This window comes from Lontra canadensis, unplaced genomic scaffold (assembly GCF_010015895.1).
Source record: "Lontra canadensis isolate GAN:19392208 unplaced genomic scaffold, GSC_riverotter_1.0 scaffold81, whole genome shotgun sequence".
Taxonomy (NCBI): domain Eukaryota; kingdom Metazoa; phylum Chordata; class Mammalia; order Carnivora; family Mustelidae; genus Lontra; species Lontra canadensis.
The window spans coordinates 458,183-471,428 of record NW_022631075.1 but is presented as its reverse complement, the minus strand read 5'-3'; positions in this window follow the sequence as shown (position 1 = coordinate 471,428).

Sequence of the window (13,246 nt, the reverse complement as noted above, 5' to 3'; positions counted from 1 at the left end):
AGACCTGTGTGGCCGCAGCCTTTAGCTGAGGACCCTGGACCCCATCCTTCATCTCCCTCTCAAGGTGTGTTCTCAGGAGCAGTGGAGCACCATCTTCTCGTTGGTGAAGATCATCTTCGTGTCGCTTTTTCCAGGACCTTTGCTGTAAATAGCGAATTTTTTTAACAGCATGAAATATTTTTACTACACTTGACTAGCAGTACATATCAGTAATTACAATAGTCAAATTTCTGTATCATATATATATATATAATATACACAATAAAATAATACCCTAACTTGAAAAAATTTGGATTCACTTTTCATGTCATCAAATACAAGGCTCGCATGAGAGTATAATGAGACTTAATAATCTGTCATGTGCCAAGGGACAAAGCTAAGCTGTAAATTAATATTTTTCAATATATCAAATCAGAACAACTTCCTTTTTGAGGCTGATAAGCCAAAGTCTATTGAGGATTAATGAGAAACTGAATATAAGCCAGTGGCTATGTAATTAAATAGGGAATTTGATAAAAAACCGATAGGCATTACTTTTTTCTACTTTTTGGTCAGTTTCAGTTAGCAAATCAATTGAAAATTTTTAACCATAACATTCATTTCATTGTTTATAGCTTCAAGAACCAGCTCTCCAGCCTGCCTTGCTAAGGTTACGGCATAATCCCTGCATTCCTGCCAAAGGTTAGCCATTTTCTCAAATTGGAGGTTTTCAGGCTCACTACGCTTTGTCTAGATCTGTACTCCAAATAGCTATTTTGAAACAGCTTATTGGTGTGTTGATAGAGGTTAACGTATTCTTTTTCTTCCTGTATTTTAATAGTGTCAGATGCTAGAGTTAAACTGGGTATTTTATTTTATTTATTTATTTATTTAAGGTTTTATTTATTTATTTGACAGACAGAGATCACAAGTAGGCAGAGAGGCAGGCAGAGAGAGAGAGGAGGAAGCAGGCTCGCCACGGAGCAGAGAGCCCAACTCGGGGCTCGATCCCAGGACCCCGGGATCTCGACCCGAGCTGAAGGCAGAGGCCCCAACCCACTGAGCCACCCAGGCACCCCTGAACTGGGTATTTTAAATTTAATTTTATTTTTAAAAATTATTCTCAAAGTATAGTTGATATACAATGTTATATTAGTTTCATGTGCACAATATAGAGATTGGGTAATTATAGATTCTGTGCAGAGAAATTGGCTATTTTCAATTGTAATATCTCTATTCATGTGTCCTCTTTCCTTGATTGTGTCATGACTATCCTAAGAGATTTAACTACCAGATGACCTCAGATGGAATGGTGACTTGATAAGGTCATGTTTTTATTGCTCATTAAAAATCTTGGGACGCCTGGGTGCCTCAGTAGGTTAAGCCTCTGCTTTCGGCTCAGGACATGATCTCAGGGTCCTGGGATTGAGTCCCACATCCGGCTCTCTGCTCAGCGGGGAGCCTGCTTTCCTCTCTCTCTCTCTCTCTCTCTGCCTACTTCTCTGCCTACTTGCCATCTCTCTCTTTGTCAAATACAAAAAAAAATCTTTAAAAGCCTCACTTACATCATCTGCATTAATTTTGGTATAAAAAGCTTAAGGCCAAAGTAATATATGGTTTTAGGCTCTACCTGATCTTGAAATCTGGATATTAGATCTTAATTTTCTACAGGGAAAAAAAATATCTACAAGCCTTCCACAATTCAAAATTTGAAACAAATTTTAGGAAAAATGAAAAGTATAAAAGGATTAATTATCAGTTTTTAGATGTAGCTCCTTTATACCCTAAGGCTTTTCGTCTCGATATTTATTCTGTTATTGCCAACTTCATCAATATGTACCCAAACTGAAACAATCTAGATTTAGTGGGAGTGGGATTGGATTGGGGGAACACAGTACCTATAAGAGTCTTAGGACACTCAAACTGATGTGTTGTCCCGATTCTTACTGCACTTGTGCCCTTTATCACAGTCTTTCCATACTGATTGTTTTTCCCTTATATCATTTTTTTCAATTGTGGTAAAATTCAAACATCATAAAATTATCCATTTTAATGTATACAATTCAGTGACATGTAATACATTCATAATGTTCTCCACGATCACCACCCTCTACTTTCAAAGCATATTTATCACTCAAAATGAAACCCCTCATTCATTTAGCAGTCACTCCCCATCCCTCCCTTGGCAACCGCTAATGTGCTTTCTGTCTCTATGGGTTTGCCTCTTCCGGATTTTTAATATTTATGGAATCATACAACATGTGGCCTTTGGTGTCTGTCTTCTCTCACTTAGCACCATGTTTTCCAGGTTCATCCACTTTGTAACAACCATTAGTACTTCATTCCTTTTTTGAATTGAATGATATTCCCTTATGTGAATATGCCACATTTTGTTGATCCATTTCTCAGTTGATGGAAATTTCGGTTATTTCTATCTTTTGGCTGTTTTGAATAGTGCTTCCATTTACATTTATGTACAATTATTTGTCTGAATACCCATTTTTTATTTTATTTTAATTTTTTTAAATATTTTATTTATTTATTTGACAGAGATCACAAGTAGTCAGAGAGACAGGCAGAGAGAGAGGAGGAAGCAGGCTCCCTGCTGAGCAGAGAGCCCGATGCGGGGCTCGATCCCAGGACCCTGAGATCATGACCCGAGCCGAAGGCAGAGGCTTAACCCACTGAGCCACCCAGGCGCCCCTGAATACCCATTTTTTAAAAATATTTTATTTATTTGACAGAGCACCAGTAGGGAGCAGGAGGGAGAGGGAGAGGGAGAAGCAGACTCCCTGCTGAGCAGGGAGCCTGCCTCGGGGCTCTGTCGGAGGACTCTGGGATAATGACCTGAGCTTGAGGCAGATTCTTAACCGACTGAGCCACCCACATGCCCCTGAATACCCATTTTCAGTTCTTTCGGGTATATACATATTAGTAGAACTCCTGGATCATAGGGTAATTCTCTGTTTAATTTTTTGAAGAACTGCCACATACAGCAACTGCATCATTTTACATTCCCATTAGTAATGTGTGAGTGTTCCAGTCTCTTTGCATCCTCACCAACACTTATTTTATTCCATTTTTTTAAGTAATCTCTAAACCCAACATGTGGCTCAAACCCCAAGATCAAGAGTTGCACATTCCTGCAAATGAGCCAGCCCTTCCATTTTTTTTTTACAACCATTCTAATGCGTATGAGGTATTATCTTGTGGTTTTGATTTGCATTTCCCTAAGAACTAAAGATACTGAGTATCTTTTCATGCTTGTTGGCCATTTGGACATATTCTTGGGGAAAAAATCTAATCATTTGCCTATTTTTAATTTGGTAGTTTATCTTTTCATTGCTGAGTTGTAAGGGTTCTTTAAGTATTCTAGAAACTAACATCTTACCAGATTACATGATTTGTAAATATTTTATCTCATTGTGTCGGTTGTCTTTTCAGGTTTTTTTTTAAGATTTTATTTATTTATTTGAGAGAGAGTGAGAGAGAGAGAGAGCATGAGAGGGGAGAAGGTCAAAGGGAGAAGTAGGCTCCCAGCTCCTTGGAGCTGGGAGCCCTATGTGGGACTTTATCCTGGGACCCCATGACCATGACCCCAGCTGAAGGCAGTTGCTTAACCAACTGAGCCACCCAGATGCCCATCTTTTCAGTTCTTTCTTTTTTTTTTAAATTTATTTATTTGACAGACAGAGATCACAAGTAGGCAGAGAGGCAGGCAGAAAGAGAGAGAGAGGAGGAAGCAGGCTCCCCGCAGAGCAGAGAGCCCGATGTGGGACTCGATCCCAGGACCCTGAGATCATGACCTGTGCCAAAGGCAGAGGCTTAACCCACTGAGCCACCCAGGCGCCCTCTTTTCAGTTTCTTAATAGTGTCCTTTGATGCACAAAAAGTTTTTGATTTTGAGGAAATCCGATTTATGTAATTTTTCTTTTGTTGCTTATGCTTTGGTGTCATACTGAAGAATTCATTGCCAAATCCAAGATCATGAGTTTGTCCCTTTTTCCTCCTGAAGAGAAGTTGTTTTATAATTTTATAACTCTCTCTCTCTATATATATATATATATAAGTTTTATGTAACTATATATGAGAATTTTATAATCTTAATACTAATTTAAGTATTAATATATATAACTTAATTAAGTATTAAGTATAATTCTTAATCTTAATTCTTATTTAAGTATTTTTTTTCCTATTTGAGTTAAATTTTGTATATGATTTAAGGTATTTTTCCAACTTGATTCTTTTGCATATAGATATCTAGTTGGCCATCATTTCCTGAACAGACAATTATTTCCCAATTGAATGGACTTGGCACCCTTATCCAAAATCAACTGACCATAGATCTATGGGTTGATTTCTGGTTTCTCACTTCTATTCCATCGATCTGTATGTCGATAGGCATAAGATGTCTATATACATAAGATGTACTTATGCCAGTACAATATTGTTTTGATTACTGTAGCCTTATTTATTTATTTGTCTGTTTGTATATTTATTTATTTATTTATTTTAAAAGATTTTTTTTAAAATTTATCTGACACAGAGAGACACAGCGAGAGAGGCACGGCAGGGGGAGTGGGAGAGGGAGAAGCAGGCTTCCTGCTGAGCAGGGAGTCTGATGGGGGGTTCAATCTCAGGACCCTGGGTCCTACAACTTTTATTTTCTTTTTAAAGGTTGTTTTGGCTATTTAGATTCCCTTGTAATTCCATATGATTTTTAGAATTCTTTTTCCTTGTATTTTTTTTTTGAAAACCAGACATTCTGAATGTTAGAATGTGACAACTTGGAAATCACGTTTTCTCCCCTCTCCTAAGCGTTGTTCCTATTTGGTTAAACAGAGTAGAAATACCATACAATCCAGGTTTGCCTATTTAGTGACTTTCTAAGCTATTTTTGTAATATATGTATTCATTTTTTTAAACTTCAGTATAAAAAAGTGAAAAATAAATAAAAATAAAATAAAAGAATAAAACTTCAGGGCACCTGTGTAGCTCAGTTGGTAAATGTCTGCCTTCAGCTCAGGTCATGATCCCAGGGTCCTGGGATGGAGCCTCACAGGGAACTCCCCCCTCAGTGGGAGGCCTGCTTCTCCCTCTCCCTCTGCCTGCCGCTCCCCTTGCTCGTGCTCTGCCGTGCTCTCTCTCTCTTTCTCTCCAATAAATAAAATCTTTAAAAAAAGCAAATTCAGGGGCGCCTGGGTGGCTCAGGGGGTCAAGGCCTCTGCCTTCGGCTCAAGTCATAACCCGGGATCCTGGGATCAAGGCCCGCATCAGGCTCTCTGCTCGGCAGGGAGCCTGCTTCCCTTCCTCTCTCTCTGCCTGCCTCTCTGCCTACTTGTGATCTCTGTCTATCAAATAAATAAACCTTAAAAAAAATTTAAAAAGCAAATTCAAAGCGTTGTAGAGTTTGGAAACAGAGGAGAACATTATGTGTTTTTCCTCACTTGCGTCTTGTGACTCCTTTTCCCTTCAGACCCGACTGAGAGAGCAGGGTGCCAGCCCAAGCTGGGGAACATCAGCTCACCCAAACTTAAGGGTGCCTGTTCCTCTGAGCTTGCTTTGCCTGCTCCACAGAGCAGAGAGGCCTGGGCGTCTCCAGGTCTGGGCACAGCTGACTGGGAGCCCAGCCCCTGGTCCCGGGGGCCTGCTTTGTAGGGTGCCTGTGTGACCTCCCTACCTCTGGTCCGCAGCCCCTCTCCATCACAGATTACGCTCTGTGCGGGCAGCAAAGCAAATGCACCCACTCTGACTTTTCTTTTTCTCTTTCTTTTCTTACTATTTTTTAAAAGATTTTTTAAATTTATTGTCAAGACACACACACACAGAGAATGAGAGTCCACACATGCAATTGGGGAGTGAGTAGAGGGAGAGAAAAAGTCTGAAGCAGGCTCCCCGCTGATGGAGGAGGCCCATGTGGGGCTCCATCCCAGGACCCTGAGATCACGATCTGAGCCAAAATCAAGAGTTGGCTGCTTAACTGACTCAGCCACCCGGGAAGCCCTTTTCTTACTCTTTTTGTTTCATTTGTTATTTTCAAATTATCTTTTTAGGATAATTGAGGCTTTTCTATGATCTCAGTCAATCACCCCTTGATCTTATGGAGGCACAAATTAGCCATCACTGACTGAGCCTATGAAAAAGTATTTCGAATGACCACAGGGAAGGATCCAGCCTGAGGTTAAAGTCATCTCCAGCTAGTGACAAATTCCATACAATGTCTTCATAATAGGACCACAAAAAGGAAGATAAAAATCTGAGATGTTAGAAATGTCTCAATAGAACATTGACTAAAGTATTTGGTAGGTAAAGAATTTTGAATGTGTGATATCCCTGAGACATAATTAATTCTCACCTAACATTTCCACCTTTGTGAGGTGGGTGGGACTTTGAAATTGTTTTTGTAGTCTGTTTCTTCTAATCTTCAAGGTACTCTTCACAGTCTTAAGAATTAAATTGACATGAGACAGATTAACAGGAGAATCAAAATTGCATATACAAGGAGAACCCACATAAGCATGAGAGATTCCAAAGACTGTCAGGGGAAATTAGGTATAAATGTCTTTCTGCACTGAGGAGGAGTTAGGAGTCTGGGGCTTCGAAGGGAAGGAGGACAATTCACAGGAAGACTAGAAAGAGTAAATGTCTGTTAACAGATCTTTAAGGGTCATAGAGAAACAATGGAACAAAGAGAAAAATTCTAACAGACTTTGCTAACTTCCTCCCTATCCACTGGAGTTCGTTCATACTATAATGTCATTGTCTATGGTGATCACTCCCTTCCTGGATCTGGTTCTCTAAATTCTTTTACGCAGTTAGTGGGAAGGTCTTCCCCCCTGCCCCCCCTACCCGGCTCTAAATTCCAAATATTCTGTTCTATGTTTTTTTTCCTAAAGTTTTTAAATTTTACATTTAAGTCCATGATGCATTTTGAGTTGATTGTTGCTTAAGATATGAGGTCTAGTTCAAGGTCAGTTTTTTACCTATGGATGTCCAATTGCTCCAGCATCATTTGTTTAAAAGTCTATCTTTCCTGGATACCTGGGTGGCTTAGTCAGTTAAGCGTCGGCCTTTGGCTCAGTTCATGATCTTGGGGTCCTGGAATCCAGTCCCTTGTGGGGCTCCTTGCTCATCAGGGAGCCTGCTTCTCCCTCTGCCTGCTGCTCCCCTTTCTTCTCCTCACTCTTTCTCTCTCTGACAAATAAATGAATTATATATATATATATATATTTTTTTTTAAAGATTTTATTTATTTGAGAGAGAGCATGAGAGGGGAGAAGCAGACTCCCCGTGGAGCCGGGAGCCTGATGCAGGACTCAATCCCGGGGCTCTGGGATCATGACCTGAGCCGAAGGCAGCCGCCTAACCAACTGAGCCTCCCAGGCACCCTAAAATATATTTTTTAAGTCTGTCTTTCTGGGGCTCCTGGGTGGCTCAGTCATTAAGTGTCTGCTTTTGGCTCAGGTCATGATCCCAGAGTCCTGGGATCGATTCCCTGCTCAACGGGAAGCCAGCTTCTCCCACTCCCACTCCCTCCACTTGTGTTCCCTCTCTCTCTGTGTCTCTCTCTGTCGAATAAATAAATAAAATCTTAAAAAATAATAATATTAATAATCTAAGTTTCCACATTAGGAACCTAGAGAAAGAAGAACAAATTAAATCCAAGTAAGCAGGGGCACCTGGGTGGTGAAGCCTCTGCCTTCCGCTCACGTCGTGATCTCAGGGTCCTGGGATCGAGCCCCAATACGGGTTCTCTGCTCAGTGGGGAGCCTGCTTCCTCCTCTCTCTCTCTGCCTGCCTCTCTGCCTACATGTGACCTCTGTCAAATAAATAAATAAAATCTTTATAAAAAAAGTCTATCTTTCCTCCACTGAATTGCTTTTGCAGCTTTGACAAAAACATGTGAGCATATTTGTGTGAGTCTGTGTTTGGGCTCTCAGTTCTGTTCTATTGATCTATGTTTCTTCCCTTCTGCCAGTACCACACTTTCTAAATTTCATTCAGCATATAATAAAACTTAACATCTGATAGAATAATTCCACCCCTTTTCATTCCCCCTCCCCACATTCTTTTAGCTCTGGGGTGCCTGGCTGGCTTAGTTGGTAGAATATGCAACTCTTGATCTCAGGGTCATGAGTTCAAGCCCCACATTAGGCAAGGAGCCTACTTAAGAAATTCTTTTAGCTCTTCTAGGTCAATTGATTATCCACACAAATTTTATTCTTTTAAAGATTTTATTTATTTGTCAGAGAGAGGGGGGAGAGTAAAGCAGGGGGAGCAGCAGGCAGAGGGAGAAGTAGGCTCCCCGCTGAGCAAGGAGCCCCACACAGGACTCAATTCCAGGACCCCAAGATCATGACCTGAGCCGAAGGCAGACGCTTAACCAACTGAGCCACCCGGGTGCCCCACCATATAAACTTTAGAATGTGCTAGCCTATGTCTGCAACAAACATTGCTGGGATTTTTATAGGACTTGCATTAAATAAACAGATCAACTTAGGGGAATTTGGTGATTACTGTTTTACTTTCATTAGTTATTCATTCCTTCATTCATTCCCTGACCATTGTGGAAACTCTGTGTTTAGTAGTCTGGGTTTTCTATTATTTTCCTCTAAACCATGTTATGGGTTGTTCTAGCAAGTAGTTCCGTTTTTGTTTTTTTTTTTAAGATTTTTATTTATTTATTTATTTATTTGACAGACAGAGATCACAAGTAGGCAGAGGCAGGCGGGGGGTGGGGGGAAGCAGGCTCCCTGCCGAGCAGAGAGCCCGATGCGGGGCTCGATCCCAGGACCCTGAGATCATGACCTGAGCCGAAGGCAGAGGCTTAACCCACTGAGCCACCCAGGCGTCCCTCTAGCAAGTAGTTTTATTACTGACAGATTTTATCCTTTTTTAGTACATGTCTGTTTCAGTTTTCCCTTTCTTTTTAGGGAGAATCTCTTGGTCCATGTATGCACTCTTTCATCCCAAAATGCGGCCTTTCTGTGGTTTCCCTGGGAACCATGATGTCTTGTCTGGAGCCCCTAACTTGGGTTGAATAAACTCCTGTGTCTGTCTCCATGGCAGTGGACACCGTTGGACTCTTGGTGCCTATCTTTTAACCTTCCAGTTGTCGCTTTGCCCCTGCGCTCTTTGGATTTGAAGCCCACACACGTACAATTTTAGAGTTTAGAGTCTTTAAAGAATCCGAGAGAAGTTTATATGCAGATTTGAGGACTTCCCATGGAATCTCCCTTTCCTAGTTTATCCTCGACATTTACAGCCAATCTAGCACCCCTGAACGCTGCAGCTTCTGCTCACTTTCTGTGACCACGAGCTGTACAGCCTGGGGGTTACTGCAGGGCGACAAACCTGCTAGATGTGGATGTTTCCCTTCTTCCGACGGCCTGATCCCCTTCAGTTTCTCCCTCTCTTAGGTCACTCGTCAAGGCCTGCAGTTTTTCATTTTTGCTAGAATTTATCATTGTTTTTGGCAAACGGGTTAGTTGGCTATAACTTATTTTGGCAAGCGGGTTAGTTGGATATAACCCAGTCCACCATTATCCCCTTTTTTCTTTTTTTATTCCTTGTTACTTTTAAATCATCAGATTTTTAAAGAAGTTGTCCTATGGGAGGTATATTTTTTATACATTTACTTAAAAAAATTTTCTAATCACAGTTGTTCTGCTGAAAAATATTTTAAATCTCCAGTGGAAGGGCCTTTCTGTGCGGGCAGGTGGTAGCTCAGTCATTAGGCGTCCGCCTTCGGCTCGGGTCATGATCCCGGGGTCCTGGGATCGAGTCCCGCATCAGGCTCCCTGTCGGAGGAGACCTGGTTCTCCCTCTCCCACCCCCCCTGCTTGTGTTCTGTCTCTCACTGTCTCTATCTCTGTGTCAAATAAATGAATTTAAAAATCTTAAAAAAATAAAAATAAATCTTCAGTGGAAAATCCTCCATATTTCCTTTCCAAATTAAACTGATCAGACCGCTTCAAAGGAAGAAAGGATCAAATGCTTCATTTTTTTTAAGATTTTATTTATTTACTTGAGAAAGAGAGAGCATAAGTAGGGAGAGCGGCAGGAGGGGAGAACCAGGCTCTGAGCAGGGAGCCCCATGGGAGGCTCCACCCCAGGACCCCGGGATCATGACCTGAGTGGAAGGCAGAGGCTAAACTGACGGAGTCACCCAGGCGCCCCAAGGATCAAATGCTTCATGCTTTGATTGCTTAAACTTGAGGAATGTGAGCTTTCCCTCTGATAGTCAGACTCTTTGGGGGGCTTGTAACAGGTATAAGAATGATAGCAGTATTTGTACCTTTCTATTTCTAATAATTATTGCGGAGTATCTAGATGGATGGGCTTGTAGACAATCAGAAACACTTCATTACCAATCCACAGTTCTTCCTCCTCCCTAAAAATGCATTTTATTATTTTTAAAATTAATTTATTATTTTTAAAGATTTTGTTTATTTATTTGAGAGAGAGAGAGAGCACAGAGTAAGAGGGAGAGGGAGAAGCAGATTTCCCACTGAGCAGAGAGCCCAAAGATGCAGGGCTCCATCCCAGGACTCTGAGATCATGACCCGAGCCAAAAGCAAGCTCGCAAAAAGAAAGGCTAGAACATTCCTAAGGATGGTGGGATTTTAGCAGGTTTACAAGGTAAATAAATGGCCAGCATTACAAAATAGCACTTGCCCTGCCGAGGACTGCTGATTTCAGGGTCAGCAGAGATGGGTTCTGACTTGCTGAACCCTAAAGTGAGACACAAGCAGAGTTCCTGCTGGACAGAGAAGAGATTAAGGCCTGGCTCCAGGCCTGGGAATGTCCTGGTGAACCGCTAAAATGGAGTCCTGGAGAAGCAGGTTCCTGTGGGGAAGTGGAATTGGGAAGTGAGCTTCCAGACGGGTAAGCGGTTACATGATTGCAGGTGGTCACTGAAGGGCACTCTGGTTTGGGGCAATTGAGGCAGTGAACTTGGTCATCCATGATCTGATTTCCAAAGCAGCCTTTCAGATGGGCCCTGCAGCATCCATGTGTACAGTTCAAGAAACACCTGCCTTCGCTGTTGAGCTTGACCCAGAAACTGCTATGACATGGGTACACTCTTGCATTAAAGTACTTTTTCTTCTGATTCTGATCAAAATCCAAGACTACTTGGATCAGATTCAACAAGCTTGCTGTCTGCAGCCCACATCCTCGAGATGGGTTAATTTGGTTTTTTATAGCATGTAAGCAAAGGACAGCCACACTTGGTTGGCTCTTGAAGTGACCCAGTTTTACATATCGAAGCACCGAAATTGGCCCAGAAGCTGAAGGATTTCCTTGTGTGATAGCATCAGGGGGAGAACTGGAATACTGGTGACCGTTGTATGCTGGGATGTGTGACCTTGACAAACCAGAAAAAAAAGCCTCTTCATTTTAATGTTCATTTCAACAGCTATTTAGGCTCTGGGCACTGTTCTAGGTTCTGGGAATATATCGTCAAACAGAAGGCACAGAAACCTCCGACTGGACGGAGCCTGCTTCTACTGGTGGGGACACAGGGGGTAAGCCAAGTAAATAAGGTATGACGAGGTGATAACAGCCAAAGCCAAAAAAAAAAAAAATGGAGCAGGGACATGGTGTAAAATGTTTCCAGGAGAAGGGTAAAAGATGAAATTTTTGAGTTTAGGCCAGAAGAAAGTGAGAGAACAAGCCTTTACGGGTATCTGGGGTGGGGGGCGCTGTGCAGGGCTTTCCTGGCAGAAGGAAGAGCTAGGTAATTTCAACCCCTGAGCACAGCATGTCCATCATGAGTGACAAATGATGAACCCTATAAGCCACCTCCGTGTTGTTTCCATGGCACGTATCTTTGATCAGTCAATGAGCGCTTTCCCACAGTCCCCAGATCTAGACTCAGAAGCCTCCCCAACTTAGCGTGTATGAATTGACCACTGCAGCCGTAACAAATGACCACAGACTTTGTCCCTTAACCCAAGTTTCTCATCTCCTGGTTCTGTAGGTCAGCAGTCTAGGTAATAGGTAGCTTCGCTGGATCCCGTTTACAATGCGGCAGGGCTGAAATCGAGATAGAAGCAGGGCTGTATTTCTTTCTGGAGGCTTTGGGGATGAGTTCACTACTAAGCTCATTCAGGTTTTTAGTGAAATTCCATTCCTTGTTTGGGGACCGAGGACCTCATTTCCTTGTTGTCTGTCGGCTGGGAGGCAGTTTTTTGCTTCTAGAAACTTCCTTCTCGTGCTTTTTGTGTACTCTTCCTTTCGCAAAAGCTGGTGGAGTCCCTCTCACAATCGGAATCTCTCCCAGTTGTTCCTTTGGCCTCACGTCTGTTGCCTCTAGGCAGGTGAAGTTTTCTGCTTTTAAAGCTGCTGTGTGATTAGATGGGCCCCACCCAGCTAACCCAGGATAATCTCCCTCTGTTAAGGTCCATAACCTTAATTATATCTGCCAAGTCCTTTAAAAAAAATTTTTTTATGACTTATTTATTTAAGAGAGAGCATGAACGGGGAGGAGGATGGTGGAGGGAGAGGAGAGAGAATCTCAAACAGACTCCCCGCTGAGCACAGAGACCAAGTAGGGTCGGAGTGGCAGAGATGCAGGGAGAGGGAGAGTGAGAAGCAGGCTCTCCACTGAGCAGGGAGCCTGATGCGGGACTCGATCTCAGGACCCTGGGATCATGACCTGACCCGAAGGCAGCCGTTTAACCAACTGAGCCAGCCAGACGCCCCTCAAAGTGCTTTCATAACTGTTAATTTCATATTGATTGTTCTCAACATCACACCCATTCAAAGTCAAATGGCTTGTAAGACTAAACTGCACACAAACGTGCGCGCGCATACACACACACACACACACACACACACACACACACTTTTCTAATTTTGTCCTCAGACCCGCTTATCCTGGGATACAGCACCCTGATGTGAAGCCCTGGAAATGTAGACATTTTTCTACTAATCTGAGTAGGTAAATCTTTTGCTGCATAAAAGAAGAATCTTGGGGCGCCTGGGTGGCTCAATCCTTCAGTGGCTGCCTTCGACTGAGGTCATAATCCCAGGGTCCTGGGACCAAGCCCCAAGTCAGGCTTCTTGCTCAGCAGGAAGCCTGCTTCTCCCTTTCCAGCTTCCGTGCTTATGTTCCCCCCACCTCTCTCTCTGCCAAATAAATAAATAAAATCTTAAAAATAAAAAAAGAAGAATCTTAACATTTTCAATAGAGATATAATGATGTTTGCTTCAGATTTTATTGTCCCTTGTGTTTATGACAATTTAACCTAGTGATAAGTCC